Raw genomic sequence first — 15,755 nt, 5'->3', positions numbered from 1 at the left:
CACCCCCTTCCCAAAAGAAGGGGCCCGGGGTCCACCGCCCCTCCCCCAGTCCCACCTATGCACCCAGCACATAGACCGACTTCTTCCTTTCCACCATCTGGATGTCTCAGGCGCTGGCTGCGATGTGGGTCACCAGGGAGTAACCTGGAGGACACATGACAGGCGGTGAGCAGTGGGGGCCGCCTCTGGGTGCCCTCCATGGTGGCAGCATCCCCCAGGGAGGACAAAGCCCAGCTGGGGGGTCACCACCAAGTGAGGGAGGGGCAGCAGCTGCCTGTGGGCTGGCCCAGTCTCCACCAAGGTTAACAACACTTGAAACAGGGAAGGGCATTGTGACGTAGTGGGTAAGGCTGCCGACTGCAACTCCAGCATCCCATATGAGTGTCAGTTCAAGTCCTGGCTGCTCCACTTCCAATCCAACTCTTTTTTAGTGGCCTGGAAAAGCAGCAGAAAGCAGCCTGTGTCTGGGCCCCTGCCACCCACATGGGAGACCCCAGCCGTTGGTTCACCCTCCAATGGCCACTGTGGCCAGCGCACTGCGGCCGGCGTATCGCGCTGACCCGAAGCCAGGAGCCAGGTGCTTCTCCTGGTCTCCCATGGGGTGCAGGACCCAAGCACTTGGGCTATCCTCCACTGCACTCCCGGGCCACAGCAGAGAGCTGGACTGAAGAGGGGCAACCGGGACAGAATCCGGTGTGCCAGCGCCTCAGGCGGAGGATTAGCCTATTGAGCCGCAGCGCTGGCCAAAAACACTGACTTTCAAATGAGTAAATCTTAAACACACACACACACAAACATTTAATAAACCCATATTGTCTGCTACAAATCCATTGTTTGCAGAGAATTCTGGAGAATTATTTGGGATTTAGAGCAGGTTTGCATGATGGAGGAGGGAACTTAGAACAGCAACCTGCCAGTGACCACAAAAAGTTTAGGGGATTCTTGCTTCACGTGGATATAAAGAAAATTATCTCATTCAGCTGGTCGTATAAGTGTTGACAGAAAAGCTCTCTTCCTCTTAAAAAAGAAAATCTTGAAACGAACAGCTCTCACTGGACTGAGTTTCTTGACACACTGCTAAATCTAATGCATCTCTCTGTGCCTGGTTCTCAGTGTGTTTGACACGGAGCAAAGGGTCAGAGTGCCCTAGATGAAGGGTAAGTGACCATTCAGCCAGGCCCAGATGGAGGCCTTGAGGACGTCGGGGTATGCCCACCATTCCTGTTTAAAGCTCAGAGCTAAGTGTAAGGAAATCCAGTTTTGTTCTATTTTATGAAATATTAGATGTCAAGTGCTTTTGGTGTCTGGCTTTGCTGGAGCCTGCACCTGCCCAGATCTGCCTACACCCTGTCTTCCCAGTGAGCTCCTAATCTGCCCCCACATGTCCTGCCAGGCTAGTATATCGTGAACACAGCCTCAGACAAGGTGAAGAGTGTACCTTCTTTTAAGAAGCATTTTGATGTCATATTGAAACATCGCAAACATAAAATTTGAGGCTAGAGTTGGAACATGAAATTTTTTTCTAAGTTTATTTTTAGTTTACTTGAAAGATACAGAGACAGAGATAGGATCTTCTGTACACTGGGTCTCTCCTCCAAATGCCTGCAACAGCTGGATCTGGGCCAGGGAGAACCCAGGAACCGGGAGCTCTATCCAGGCCTCCCACAAGAGTGGCAACCACCCAAGCATTTGCCTTGGGCTGGCGCTGTGGTGCAGCGGATTGACGCCCTGGCCTGAGCGCTGGAATCCCCTATGGGTGCTGGTTCTAGTCCCGGCTGCTCCACTTTCGATCCAGCGCTCTGCTGTGGCCTGGGATAGCAGTAGAGGATGGCCCAAGTCCATAGGCCCCTAAACCCACATGGGAGACCCAGAGGAAGCTCCTGGCTTTGGATCAGCACAGTTCCGGCCATTGCGGCCAATTGGGGAGTGAACCATCGGATGGAGGACATCTCTCTCTCTCTCTCTCTCTCTCTCTCTCTCTGCCTCTCCTCTCTATGTGTAACTATGACTCTCAAGTAATAAATAAATAAATCTCAAAAAAAAGTGGGAGTTTGCCACTACGGGGTTGGGGGAGTGGAGGTAGAAGGCAAACTGCAGAAGAGTTGGGCGCTCTTTGAAGCCTCTGGGAACTTTCCTCTTATCTGTTTCATTAGCTGCCCCGTGCAGCTTATCTGTTTGCCAGATGCTTTGCAAGGAGTCTAGAAGGGTCTTGTTTAGCACCAAGGGTCTCAACTAAAGGGAGAAATGGGGTGGGGGAGAAGGGAAAAAGGCGCAACATGCCCTATTTAGGGATCCATTACACACCTGCTATATTCTTTCTTAAAATTACAGCTTTGGGGAATAAAGCACTAGAACATAAGTATGATAAGAAAATAAAGAAAAACAAAATTATACATTACCTGAAAAAATAAAGGGAATACAGCCTCATCAGAAAATATCAAGAAAATTCAATTAAGAACTACAAATATCGCAAATGACCACATTCACAATAAGAATATCTGCTCAAGTTGATACTGCAGTTCTAATCACTATATAAAGCTGTTTCTAAAAAATAACTCATCAGGGGCTGGAGCTGTGGCATAGTATGTTAAGCCTCTGCCTGTAGTGCTGGTACCCTATATGGCTGCTGGTTTGAGTCCTGGCTACTCCACTTCTGACCCAGCTCTCTGATGATGGCTTGGGAATGCAGTGCAGATGACTCAAGTGCTTTGGGCCCTGCACCCACATGGGAGACTCAGAAGAAATTCCTGGCTCCTGGCTTCAGACTGGCACAGCTCTGGCTGTTGGGGCCATTTGGAGAGTGAACCAGCAGATGTTAGACCTCGCTGCCTCTCCCTCTGTGTCTGCACTACTTGGAAAGGGAAGACTGCCAGTACATACTTTGGAGACCAATGGGACATGCAAAGTGCCTGCTGTCTCCTTCTTGGTGAAGTTGTAAGGAAGTGAAAGTATTAAGATATGTGGTTCCTCTGTTTATAGAAACAGACCTGCAGGAGCACAAAGGTCACTTTTAGAGATAACAGCCTGGTGATGAAACTTAAAGATTTAATATATTGTAAAATCCACACTAGATCATCAAGTGAGATGCTTCTATGCAAATAAATAAGCCCATATTTTTGTTGTCCTCACAGCTGAAACGCTCATGATGACAAACTGCAATGTAATTTTCATGGACACATTTTTCAAGTTAACAATTGAATGCCAAGAACAATCTTCCAGTATCTTTGTTTAAACTATTGTTTAAATGATATCACTGGGTCTTAAGTGCACATACATGAAGTAACTACACTGGCCATTCAGAAATATCCACTCAATCTTCTGTGTACTACTTACCACACTGCTGGGTGAGCAAACCTCGGTATCAGATATGCTCCTGGTGAGCATTTTTACTGTGAATTCTGTTAGAGAAATGACTCTGGCATATGTGTGCAAATATGTATGCACATGTATGAAAGAAAAATGGACCTCTTCCTTCTCCACATAGAAACTATGTGCAGTATTTCATTAGTACCTTAGGTTATGCAACCAAGATTATATGTAGCATTTAAAAACATATTACTTTTGATGGCAAGGCAGAATATCAATGCTCCCCACTCACCTGTTCTGCATTTCTGTATATGGGCCACCATGAGTGAAGATGGAGGTAATCCTACTGTAACATGCCCTAGGGGTTTCTGTCTCTATGTACCTCATATCTATCGGTGGGTTCTTGGCCCTTTTACCAAGAACAAAGAAGTAAAACAAAGTCAAGATTCAAAGACAAAATATACCTATCTGTATTTAAATGAGCAACATTTTCCTCTGATGAGACATTCTTCCCCTCATTCTGAAGTTACAGATACCAGTTTCTTCTTTATCCCATAAGTGAAACAGAAAAGGCAAACTAGCATTAGATTTAAAAATTTAGGAGCTTTCATTCTTGTCTAAACCATTCCTGTTTTAAAAACTGTTGAAATTTTCACATATAGCTAAAATTTCTAATACCCGCGCTTTGCAGATGCTGTTGTCGCCCGCAGCTGCTCTCCGTCAGCCATGGTCAACCCCACCGTGTTCTTCGACATCGCCGTGGACGGCGAGCCTTTGGGCCGCGTCTCCTTCTAGCTATTTGCAGACAAAGTTCCAAAGACGGCAGAAAACTTCCGTGCTCTGAGCACCGGAGAGAAAGGATTCGGTTATAAGGATTCCTGCTTTCACAGGATTATTCCAGGGTTTATGTGCCAGGGTGGTGACTTCACATGCCACAGTGGCACCAGCGGCAAGTCCATCTATGGAGAGAAGTTGGAGGATGAAAACTTCCTGCTGAAGCACACAGGTCCTGGCGTCTTGTCCATGGCAAACGCTGGGCCCAACACAAATGGCTCCCAGTTCTTCATCTGCACTGCCAAGACTGAATGGTTGGATGGCAAGCATGTGGTCTTTGGCAGAGTGAAAGAGGGCATGAGCATTGTGGAAGCCATGGAGCACTTTGGGTCCGAGAACGGCAAGACCAGCAAGAAGATCACCAATCCCAACTGTGGACAACTCTAATGCATCTGAGTTTTACCTCACCCACCTGACCATTCCTCTAGCTCAGGAGAGCGCCCTCCGCCCCATCTGCTCGTGACGCCCTGAATTGTGCTCTCCCTGCAGGTCTTTGGTTCCGTGTTTTCCTTACTTCCCCTCCAAGTCTAGTGGAATTGCAGAGTTAAAAGTTATGATTATGAAATAAAAATATAAACAACAACAACAACAAAAATTTCTAATACCCAGCAACTAGGAAAACACTTGAAAACCCTAATGTTAACTTCCTATAAAATGTTCCCAATGCACTGAGCCTGAGGTGTGTATAATATGAACATCAAAGTGTTATAGTTTGTCTTTTAATTTGAATGAAGACAAAGTTACAGTTTGAATTATCATGATGTACAATAACTGAGTTTTTTCTTTTCCTTTGGGAAGAAGTCTATCCTTCAAAATGAGATTATATTTTCCCTCAAAATCTGGCCAATTTGAGACTCATGCTACTCTAAGGGCCACCTCTTGTAAGATCACCAATATTCCAGCCCTTGAACTGCTAGAGGAAGTTTATGGGCTACAAGTTTATTGAACTGAGTCTTTGTGATTAGAGGCCACATTGTCTCCGGTATTAATCCGGGAAAACCACCTAGGACAGGAGCTACTGTCTGTCATCTGCCTCTTCCTCCCCCTGGACCCTCCTGTGTTCACCTGAGGCTTTGTCACTCAGGCCTTAGCTTAACCTGCTCTTCCTCACATTTCTGCTCCTACCAATGTTCGGCAGTCCACTTAGGCCTTGGCTGAGCTTGTCTGTATAGTTTCCTAGTTTCTTCATGCCAGTCCAATCTGCAAGCAAGGAGAAGGCCACAGTCTGCTTCCTCTCATGGTTCCTGCTACTTGGAAGGCTGTCAAATGAAAGCCTCTAATGTAACTTAGGATGGCAGTGTTGCCATCTGCTCCTTTATGAGTACAATGGTCCTCTTGTTGCACAGAATGGCCAACTAACTATGTAACCTGATTGTAGGGTGGAACAAGTCACTAACATCTAAAAGTTACTATCTGGGGCTTTAGGGGCAGCAAACTTACTTTGCCTGATCCATTGTTGCCTTACTTACCTCTGCAATTTAACTTCTTTGAGTCATAGCATCTGGCTCAACGACAAATTCAGGATGAATTCCTAGATTACTTTCCTTATCTACTGGCTCTTCCACCTGTACTTATTCCTATGACTTCTTCCATTGTTGATTTCCCCTTAGCTCTGAGGAACAGGTAGGTATGGCATCCTAGTCTTTCTCAGGGAAGGGTGCAGAGGCCAGAGAGCTGCTTACATAGCCCCACCAAGTCATTTGTTCCTCTGCAGAGGCTCACAGCCCAGGTGGCCATTGGTATCTGGAGCTGTGAACAAAGTGCCAGCTCAGCAGGATGAGTCTCTGGAGGAAGGCTGAAGTGTGATAGGGAAGAATTATTTCGCTAGCTACTTGATTTTCATTAGAGGGGGTTAGTATGGTAGTGAAACTCTGCAGCTTCACAGGCAAAAAAGCAGAATATGTGTGGGTGGGCAGATGAGTTAGGGATCTACTTTCCTTTTGTAGATTTTGTTTTGAACATCATAGTGAACTCCTAACCTCAGCTTTAGTGTCCTGGAACTTCATGCTTTTCTGATCTCTCAAAAAATAAACCTGTAGCTCCCTGAGTCATGTTAAACCTAACTGCTGGGGTATGTGGAGTGGGATCCTCTGCAGACTTCCTGACAATATCCATTGATAGTATTCTGCTCCACATCCCACTCAGTCTCAAGGTTCTAAACCTCTCCAGAATTCTGGGAGGCTGGGGCAATCTGCCCAGAAAACTCCATTCAGCTTGGATTGTGGTTTCCTCTGTCTCTGTCCATCAGCTTTCTACCATCTAGGTATATACAGTTTTCTTGATCACCCCTTGCCCTCTCATTTGTTCTTGCTGTGGGTTCACACCTTTAAAAATGTCCCTTTACTGGTATGTGGCAGGGAAGAGAACAGTGTGCCACCTTTCTTTGGAACAGTCCCAATGGTTTACAGAGATCTGACCCTGTGGACTTGGGCAGAAATGAAGAAAATGAGATTAAAGACCAGAACAGTCAGAGATGAGGTGAACTTTATTTCTCTGGGCCATGCACATTTGGGCATCCAGCACAGGGACTGACTCTACTCTGGCAATGCTGGGTGTGGCTGTTGTCTTCTCCCAAGCCCCACATTTTAGCCTTGCACTGTGTGATGTCACTGTCGATACTGAGGTGGAAGCAGCTCAGTCTCTAGTCATGGAGTTCAGGTTAGACCTTGAAAGGAGGAGCAGACATGGAATATTTGTAGATCCTTTGCACGTGGGGCATGCACAGAGTCATTTGAGGGACCAAAGGAGGGTCCATGCAGGGCAAGTCTGGCTATGGCAGCCATCCTTGTCCTTTCTGTCCAATGTGGTGAGCCTGCCCTCCGAGATCCAGGAGACTGAAAGACGCAGCAGTTCCACACAAGTGCTTTTATCCATGATTGCCAGGCTTTCACTATTCCAGAAAATTAAGAATCATTGATTTAATCACCTGCTTTTCATACTATTTCCTGGAAGTTGTCTGATTATCTAACTTGGATGGCTTTTATGTCTACTCCAATCTTCTTTCCTTTAGAGCCTAACAAGAATGATCTAATTGAATGATCTAATTGGCCACATTCTTGTTAGGCTGTCCCAACCTCATTTTCAACTCAGCCTGACTTCTTTTCATCTCTGCATTGTCCAGTGTTAGTAAAAATCTACTAACAAAATCAAGTTCATCTTGCATTACTAGTCAGGTAATGTCTCATCCCCTTATCTGCCTGTTTCTGCAGTCTTCTCTTATCCCCACTATTACCTCTTGGTAATTCTGCATCCACTAACCCATATACCTTGCTGAAGGCAATAAATTCCCTCGACTATGCTCCCTATTTGAAATTAAGCTCAATGCCCTTCCCTCACCTCGAAATCCTATCTGGTGTCTGCATCTACAGGGACAGTTACTGCCTGGAATAGTTCTCCTTCTGATACTTAACAACTGGATAACTGACCCATGCATTTTTTTCATATCCAATCATCTTTTGTTGGATATAGTAAGTCAGCCTCCCCTTCCTCCTGTTCCCATTTGACCTGCCTTTTCCTCTCTAGTTCTGTGACCATCTCGCTCTAGAACTCAGTCCTTCCTTGTCAAAGTGTTGAGGTTTCTTGCTGGATTTCCTTCCCTGTCTCCTACAGTCTTCTCTCCCCAAGGTGATATTCCACTTGGAAAGAAACTACTACAAACAAACAGCTTGCTTAGTCTCTTCCTCACTGGTAAAACCATGACTCACTGAGCCATTTATTCAAAGTTCCATAGAGACAAGAAGACCAGTCTCCTGTAACACCTGAGATGGGTAACGGATTTTCAAATAAATAAATAAATCTTTAAAAAATGATTAAGGGATCAATTCAATAGGAAGATGTAAGTATTATAAACATATATGCACCTAATTACAGAGCACCTGGCTATTTAAAATAAATGTGAAAGGATTTAAAGCAAGTCTTAGACTCCAATACAATAGGACTGGGGGAATTCAATACTCCACTTTCAGCAACTGACAGATCAACCAGACAGAAAATGAACAAGGAAACAGCAGATTTAATCAACACTTATAGACTGAATGACCTAACAGATATCTACAGAACTTTTCATCCTACAGTTGCAGAATACACATTCTTCTCAGCAGTGCATGGAACTTTCTCTAGGATTGACCACATACTAGGCCATAAAGCAAGTCTCAGCAAATTCAAAAAAATAAAAATCATACCATGCATCTTCTCAGACTGCACAGAATGAAGCTGGAAATCAGAAACCCAGAAATCTCTAGAGCATATACAAACACATGGAGACTGAACAACATGCTCCTGAATGGACAATGGGTCATAGAAGAAATCAAAAACTTTCTGGAAGCAAATGAAGATAACAACAAAATGTATCAAAACTTATGGGATTTACCAAAAGCAGTAAGAGGAAAGTTTATAGCAATAAGTGCCTACATCAAGAAATTAGAAAGAAACCAAGTAAATGAGCTATCAATGCATCTAGAGAATCTAGAAAATCTACAGCAAACCAAACCCAAAACTAGCAAGAGAAAAGAAATAATTAAAATGAGAGGAGAAATCAACAAAATTGAATCCAAAAAAATCACAAAAGTCTGCAAAACAAAGAGCTGATTTTTTGAAAAGATAAAATTGACACACCATTGGCCCAACTAACCAAAAGAGAGAGAAGACCCAAATCAATAACATTAGAGATGAAAAAGGGAATGTAACAACAGACACCACAGAAATACAAAAAATCATCAGAAATTACTACAAAGTGCTGTATGCCAACAAACTGGGAAATCTAGCAGAAAAGAACAGATTCCTGGACACACACAGCCTACCGAAATTGAACCATGAAAACACAGAAAACCTGAACAGACCCATAACCAAGACAGAAATTGAATCAGTAATAAAGGCCCTCGCAACAAAGAAAGCCCAGGACAGGATGGAGTCACTGCTGAATTCCACAAGATATTTAAAGAAGAACTAACTACAATTTTTTTCAAGCTATTCAAAACAATTGCAAAAGAGGAAATTCTCCCAATTTATTTCTACGAAGCCAGCATCACCTTAATTCCTAAACCTGAAAAAGATTTAGCAGAGAAAGGGAATTACAGACCAATTTCCCTGATGAACATAGACACAAAAATTCTCTTTTATTAAGTCTAGCCAATAGAATCCAATGATACACCACAACAATCATCCACCCAGATCAAGTAGGATTTATCCCTGGTATGCAGAGATGGTTCAACATTCTCAAATCAATCATCGATTGACAAAGTGCTGAAGAAAAACCATATGATTATCTCAATAAATGCAGAGAAAGCATTTGATAAAATACAATGCCCTTCCATGATGAACACTCTAAGCTCTCAGAGGCACAGGCAGCCAAAGCCAAAATTAAAAACTGGAATTACATCAAATTGAGAAGTTTCTGTACAGCAAAAGAAACAGTCAGGAAAGTGAAGAGGCAACCAGCAGAATGGGAGAAAATATTTGCAAGTTATGCAACTAATAAAGGATTAATAACCAGAATCTACAAAGAGATCAAGAAACTCCACCACAACAAAACAAACAACCCACAATGAAAACCCTTTTTTAACTCAAATATAAAACTGATGTTTCATATTTGATAAAGCATTCTTATCAACATGTTCAGAATCATTATTGTGACAAGACAGAATCACCTTTCCTATGTCAAGCAACTTGGTGATTTTATATGAATTTATTTTTTTTTAATTATGATAAGGCCAGCGCCGCAGCTCACTGGATTAATCCTCTGCCTGCGGCACTGGCACCCCGGGTTCTAGGCCTGGTCGGGGCACCGGATTCTGTCCCAGTTGCTCCTCTTCCAGTCCAGCTCTCTGCTGTGGCCCCAGAGTGCAGTGGAGGATGGCCCAGGTCCTTGGGCCCTGCACCCACATGGAAGACCAGGGGGAAGCACCTGGCTCCTGGCTTCAGATCAGCGCAGCACACCGGCCACACTGGCGTAGCAGCCACTTGAGGGGTGAACTAACGGGAAAATGAGGACCTTTCTCTCTGTCTCTGTCTCTCACTGTCCAGTCTGCCTGTCAAAAAATAAATAAATAAATAAAAATTATGATAAAATACACAAAATGTAAATTTTAGTAAAAATGTAGTTCAAGAGAATTAAACATATTCAATGTGTGAAACTCATCTCTAGAACTTTTTATACCCAATAACATTCCATTTCCCCTTCCCTTCAGCCCCTGGAAACCACATTTTACTTTTGATCAACTTGACCCCTCTACCTATCATGTAGGATACAGCATACTTTAAAAGCAGCAAAAAGAGGTCTGTCACACAGAGTACACCCAGCTCTGGTTTTAGTAAGCGCCTCCACACTGACTCTACAGCCTATGTTCTTCCCACTATGTATTCTTCAGTCACTCCTTCACTCAGAACAAGGATTTTAGAACTGGGTACATCAGGGAGACACAGTGTTAAACATGGGAGTTGTGTGGACATTTCTGTAGTTTCCTATTTGTGTATTCCTCAAGTTAGCTTTGTTCTTTGGCTTGAACAGCTCTTTCCCCCTTGTCGTTTTGAGAACACCCACCCAATGTTAATATGAGCTCAGGCATAACCTTTCAAAATCCATCATTCCACACACTACAGGCCTTAGTCTTATTTTTCTTTGTCCCAACACCTTATTTCTTGGAACCCTATTCCAAGTACTGCACCATTCCAGTGAACTCACCTTTCTGGCCTTCTGTGGATCTAGCCTTAGTATTAGACCTACCCTGGATACCACCAATGAAAAGATCATGGTTACATGACAATCCAGGGAGTAACTGTGTGCTGACTGGACACAACCTACATCAATCACCTAATAAGAAAGATTTATGAAGGATTCATAAACTTCTCCCACCTTAAAGTACCTATCTAAAGTGAAAATAATCTTTGTCTATTTTACAGCAAAATATGTATTAATATATGCACTTATTTATTTCTAAATTACTTGAGAATAAGAAATGTATCTGATCCATCTTTGTGTTCCCAATACCAGGTACAGAATGGATATATGAGTGCTTTGGCTGAATGCCAATCAGTGAACCCATGGTTTCCTCTGCTCCAACCATTAATAAACCTTTACACCATTCTGAAACATAATCAGACATTATCACATGTTGGCTGAACTAGATAAGGACTTTTACCAGTTGGCCTTGTGAATCAAGCCTAGGTCCCTTGTCCCTTATTCTAACATGACTGAGAAAGCCCCTGATGTCTTCAGTACATTCCTAGAGATAAAACAAAAATCAACCATCATTTTGCTAAGAAGCCACAATGTTAGACTGCAGATAACTAGCAAGACACTTAGTGCCCTGCCAAGTGAGCGTTCATCCTGGGCCCAGCAGATCAGCAGACCTCTTCCCATACAGAGCTGAGGCTGGGGCAAGGCAAAGGCTCACTTTTTTATTTATTTATTTTTTTCTCTTTTACAGTTTTAATTCTCTTCAGAAAAAATTTAAAAATCTCTCAGGAGTTTGCCCTGTTTTAGTACTTGGGAAGTCCCAACCCTATGTATTAACAAATGTGTAGCCTGCTAGTAGGTAAAAGTAATCACATACAGTATTGGGATTTTTTTTATGTTCTTTTTTTAACTTTTATTTAACAAATACAAATTTCCAAAGTACAGCTTATTGATTACAGTGGCTTTTCGCCCTATAACTTCGCTCCCACCCGCAACCCTCCATCTCCCACTTCCTCTCCCATTCCATTCACATCAAGATGCATTTTCAATTATCTTTATACACAGAAGATCAATTTAGTATAGATTAAGTAAAGCTTTCAACAGTTTGCACCCACACAGAAACACAAAGTGTAAAATACTGTTTGAGTACTAGTTATAGTATTAATTCACATTGTACAACACATTAAGGACAGAGATCCTACTTGAGGAGTAAGTGCACAGTGACTCCTGTTGTTGACTTGACAAATTGACACTCTTGTTTATGGCATCAGTAATCACCCTAGGCTCTTGCCATGAGTTGCCAAGGCTATGGAACGCTTTTGAGTTCATGGACTCTGATCTTATTTAGACAAGGTCATAGTCAAAGTGGAAGTTCTCCCCTCCCTTCAGAGAAAGGTACCTCCTTCTTTGATGGCCTGTTCTTTCCACTGGGATCTCACTTGCAGAGATCTTTCATTTAGGGTTTTTTTGTTTTGTTTTGTTTTGTTTTTGCCAGAGTGTCTTGGCTTTCCATGCCTAAAATACTCTCATGGGCTCTTCAGCCAGATCCTAATGCCTTAAGGGCTGATTCTGAGACAGATAGAGTTAGACAGTGAGAGAGTGACAGAGAGAAAGGTCTTCCTCCCATTGGTTCACCCCTCAAATGGCTGCACCGATATGAAGCCAGGAGCCAGGTGCTTCTCCTGGTCTCCCATGCGGGTGCAGGGCCCAAGCACTTGGGCCATCCTCCACTGCACTCCCAGGCCACAGCAGAGAGCTGGCCTGGAAGAGGAGCAACCGGGTCAGAATCTGGCACCCCAACCGGGACTAGAACCTGGGGTGCTGGCACCACAGGTGAAGGATTAGCCAAGCGAGCTGTGGCGCCAGCCAAAGGCTCACTTATAAATAGAAGTTGTGATCCCTTTAGTTTCATTTTTTTCCTTACCCCCAAAAACACAATCAAATTGCTGAAAACCAAAAATATAAGCATCTAGGCCGGCACCGCGGCTCACTAGGCTAATCCTCCACCTTGCGGTGCCAGCACACCGGGTTCTAGTCCCAGTCGGGGCGCCGGATTCTGTCCCGGTTGCCCCTCTTCCAGGCCAGCTCTCTGCTGTGGCCAGGGAGTGCAGTGGAGGATGGCCCAAGTGCTTGGGCCCTGCACCCCATGGGAGACCAGGATAAGTACCTGGCTTCTGCCATCGGATCAGTGCGGTGCGCCGGCTGCAGCGCGCTGGCCATGGCGGCCATTGGAGGGTGAACCAATGGCAAAAGGAAGACCTTTCTCTCTGTCTCTCTCTCTCTCACTGTCCACTCTGCCTGTCAAAAAAAAAAAAAGGAAAATATAAGCATCTAGAGGCAAACAAAGGGACACTGTAGAGAATAACAAATATAGTATTACATTTTTAAATGGAGTTTGGATATTCTTCCATTGTCATATAGATTACAATCAGCTTGTGAGATCCAAGAAAACATCTATGGAGGTTGATGAGTAGCATTGTATTGTATCTGTATATCAGCTTGAGGAAACTTTTTTTAAAAAAATAGGTCATTCCAATTATGGTATTGTGTGAGTAGGATTTAGACATTTTCTTGCCTTATAGATTCACCTCCTGGGGTAGAGGCAGCAAACAGAGAGCCTGAAACTTTACAGCTTTGATGAGAACACAATGAAGGGGCATACTCCCTTCTTGCAGGGAGAAAATCCTGGGCATGATTTTGGAATCCACGATAGAGAAAAAGAACCTGGGATTGAACTGGGCCCAAACAGCATCCACAAACATGACCCCAAATAAAGCAGTAAAACAAACGGCACTACAAATTATTAATCCCCTTCTATCTATACCACTGTTCCTGTGTTCTCTATCCTCTCAGGACTCATCATCTCTTTTACTACTTGAACTCAGAACAACAAAACTTACCCTCCTGAGACTAGAGTAGACGATTCCTCTCCTCACGGTCCCCTCATCACTGGTCCTATATCTTGCTCTGTGGTTACACAAGTAGACCACAGTTAGAGAGTCTGGTGTAGGCACGTTGTTCTTGCAGGAGAGAAAATCAGTCATGTCTGGAAAAACAGGAAGCGGGTGAAGGTACTTTGGCATCTGCAGAGAGAGAGAGAATGAGACGGAGATGAAAGCAAAATACAGATAGCAGTCACCTAACCAGGCTCTGTTCACAGGAAGGGGTCCTGTAACTGGCTGAGATAACATTTCAGGATGAGAGTTGACTTGCCATCGCTCTGTTCCCTATACCCACCAGGTCAGGCTGCTCAGATCCAGAGGTTTTTCAATTCTGAGCTTCAAAAGAACTGTCCCAGAAGGAGAGAAACTCTGCCCGGGATGAGATTTGTGAATCCTGAAGTCTGGAAGGGTGGCTGGATTTCCATCGACTAGGACAGTGCATGTAGCTATTAAGCAGGGCTGTTAGGAGGGGTTGGGGCTAAGACAGAGGAGTAACGGGAAAGGCGAGGAAAATGCACATGGCGGTGACTGGGTGGTCCAGCTGGAACACAGGAAGAGCTGGGCATGGAGAGAATTAAGGTTGGATAGTGGTAAGAGTTGTCATTAGTCAGAGGGAGGAAAAAAGTCGGGCAGAAAACAGTTAGATGTGGATCATAATGGAGAATAGCATCAGCACCAACAAAATGAGGTGAATAGGAAGCACGGGGGCTTATGGGACAATAGTAGGGAGTACTGGAAAGACGGTGATGCCCGGATGGGTGATTTGAAGGAGGGCGATACTGGCATGCAGGAACAGAAAGAGGGTGAGACCAGGGTGAAGGATCAGGACGGTGTGGCTGGTGTGAACCTGCAGATGGAGCAGGACACTGGGCTAAAGTATCAGAACAAGGGTGAGGTTGGGGCACAGGGCCAAAAGGAGGGTGAGGAGGGGACAGAGACCAGAAAATCTGAGATAACTTTTTTGTCATTTGTTTTAAGACTCTGTTAGTTGCTCATCTTGTCAAAAATGAAAATGAGTAACTGTAATTTTCCAGGCCAACTGTAGCCTTTATGTCATGCTCGACCACCATTGTTGCATGACATAATGCCCATTATGAAATACAGAGGTCCATCTCCACAGGCTACAGTGTGAAGGCCCCACTCACCAAGAATGTGGCCCCATGGCATAGGTTGAATAGTGAGTACGGGACATGTGGATAGGGAACAAGTGGATCTGTAATCACAGTCCCTGTTCTTGAGATAACACAGTTTTGACTCTCAGTTACCAAAGGGAATGGACATGCTTAAGGGGTCAGGGCCCCTTAGGAGAGAGGTTCTTTTGTAGAACTGGGAAACAGAGGAAGAAGTCAGTGTTATAGAAAGTGCAGTCCCTGTCCTTCGTGCTGAACCAAGGTAATGAGGATAGATTGAGAGTCTATTGACAGATGAAGACAGTAACACAGTCCGTCTCAAGTACTACTATCTTGGTGAGTGAGGGCAGCCTGTGGTTTTTAAAGAGGCTGTACAAGAGGTTGGGCTGCTGAACCAGTGTAAAAGCCTGTTGCAGGTCTCATAACAGTATATCCCAGATGTCAGTGCAATTTCATGAGAAACTTGCTTTATGGCCTGACCTCATTAGGAGGAGGGGATAGCAGCATGCTCTGCAAAAACTAAGTATTCAAAATCTTATTTCACTGGTATCTGAAAGAGACAAAGATTTGTGTTGAGCCTCCTGTGTTTATCAATCAGGATGAAGTCCACTCAGCCAAAGCCCATGCTTACTGTGTGTGCCCTTAGTCATTTGTCACCTTTTCATTCTGTTAAATTGAAACCTCTGGTCCTGCTGACCAAGGAGGGCAAGATTACTTCACAGCTTCAGCCACAATCTCCCAGAAAGGACTTGAGGGATGACCTTTACTTCTTCTTCTTTTTTTAAAAGATTTATTTATTTATTTGAAAGAGTTACAGAGAGAGAGGAGAGGCAGAGGAAGAGAGGTCTTCCATCCGTTGGTTCACACCCC

The 15,755-nt window shown here is 44.0% G+C and overlaps 1 pseudogene; it reads left to right on the top strand.

The window, feature by feature from the left end:
* Window positions 1-3,993: 3,993 nt before the first annotated feature.
* Window positions 3,994-4,735, top strand: LOC100358630 (peptidyl-prolyl cis-trans isomerase A pseudogene; annotated as a pseudogene).
* The last annotated feature ends 11,020 nt before the right edge of the window (window positions 4,736-15,755 follow it).

Source organism: Oryctolagus cuniculus, chromosome 13 (genome assembly GCF_964237555.1).
Source record: "Oryctolagus cuniculus chromosome 13, mOryCun1.1, whole genome shotgun sequence".
Classification (NCBI taxonomy): Eukaryota; Metazoa; Chordata; class Mammalia; order Lagomorpha; family Leporidae; genus Oryctolagus; species Oryctolagus cuniculus.
The sequence above is the reverse complement of the archived record's forward strand: the minus strand, read 5'-3'. Positions and strand labels throughout refer to the sequence as shown.